General features: G+C 42.5%; 1 protein-coding gene across 1 annotated transcript in view; it reads left to right on the top strand.

Annotated features, from left to right (window-relative positions):
- Itgav (integrin subunit alpha V) overlaps positions 1-1,320 on the top strand; it is a 103,701-nt gene that overhangs the window by 84,361 nt on the left and 18,020 nt on the right. The gene's annotated exons all lie outside the window — the stretch shown is intronic.

Here is a 1,320-nt window from a genome sequence, read left to right as displayed (position 1 = left end):
GGGCTGGCTGGCATGTGGTGCTGGGGGATTGAACCGCGGTCCCTCTGCTTTGCTAAGCTTGTTCTAAGTAGGTGCTTTAGACCACTGAGCCATCTCACCAGCCCCAGAAAAATTATTAAAATGTTCTAGCATTTTGGTCTTGTACTTGTTCCTGTGTTTATTCCTAAATCCAGGGTGTGGCTTGTTCTGTCCAGTGGTGTTTCTCAGGACTCTGTCAAGTATATGTGTTTCCATGATTTATGCTGCATTTTTATTCTGCGTATATTTTGTCAAGCTTTCTTTAAACTGACTCATGTTCAAAATATTTAAAAGGTAAAATGGGGGGCCGGGAGATGGCTCAGTAGAATAAGCACTTGCCTGGCAAGCGCAGAGGTCTGAGTTCAGTCCCCAGTTCCTAAAATGTAGAAATCAGTATCTTTTTCATATATCTCAAAATAAATATGAGATTAATTGTTGAAAGATCTTGACCTGCATACTCTTAAAGCCACCAACAGTGGCCTACTTGGGGGACACCATTCAAGTTCCTTATAAAAAAATATCACCGAGAACTCACAGCTGACAAGGAGAGGGACTGTAGTGAGGATAGTGTCTTTCAGAAGAGCAAGTGAAAGACATTTTTCCTGGTTGTGTTTTAGAGTTATTATCACCATTAACATTTTATGATTTTTATTTTTATTTTTTGGGTTCCTGGGAACAGTTGTGTGTTCATTTTTGTTGATTGGCGGTGAAGTTGTTTTCAGGCTTGTGGCTTTCTGCCTTTTTTGCTTCTTTCCTTCCTTCGCCTTCCATGTGACAGTGTCAAGAATATGCTCATGGTTATGCCAACAGTTAGAAGGCTGGAAGTGCAGTGCTAGCCCCGGTAGCAGGTTTCATAGTTATGACCCTGGTGCGGCATAAGAAGTAAGTTTTGCACCATAATTCAGTAAGCACAACGCTGACATCCATTTTGTTTACTGAATTTTTCTAAGATGTTGAACATAGCATAGTAAACTGATTTCAAGGCCAGTGAGATAGCTGAGCGGGCTAAAGTGCCTGCCTAGGCAAGTTTAGGCAGGGGCAGGGACTGCATTTCAATAAGCAGCACCAGATGGCACACCGACTCTGCCCCCAGGGTGGGCTGAGCTGGCCGGAAAAAACACAACTGATTTCAGTTTAATATTAATATTAATACCATGAAGAAATTGTTAAACAAACCCTCTACAGCTTGCCTGTTCCGTGATGCTTCAGCAGGGCTTTTTCCTAAGTGAGGCAGTATTTCCAACCCAAGCTGTCATTTTCCTTATTTAAATCGAACAGGCGGGCTGGTGAGATGGCTCAGTG

Source organism: Octodon degus, unplaced genomic scaffold (assembly GCF_000260255.1).
Source record: "Octodon degus isolate 3935 unplaced genomic scaffold, OctDeg1.0 scaffold00025, whole genome shotgun sequence".
In the NCBI taxonomy this organism is placed as follows: domain Eukaryota; kingdom Metazoa; phylum Chordata; class Mammalia; order Rodentia; family Octodontidae; genus Octodon; species Octodon degus.
This window is presented reverse-complemented; position numbering and strand designations above follow the sequence as displayed.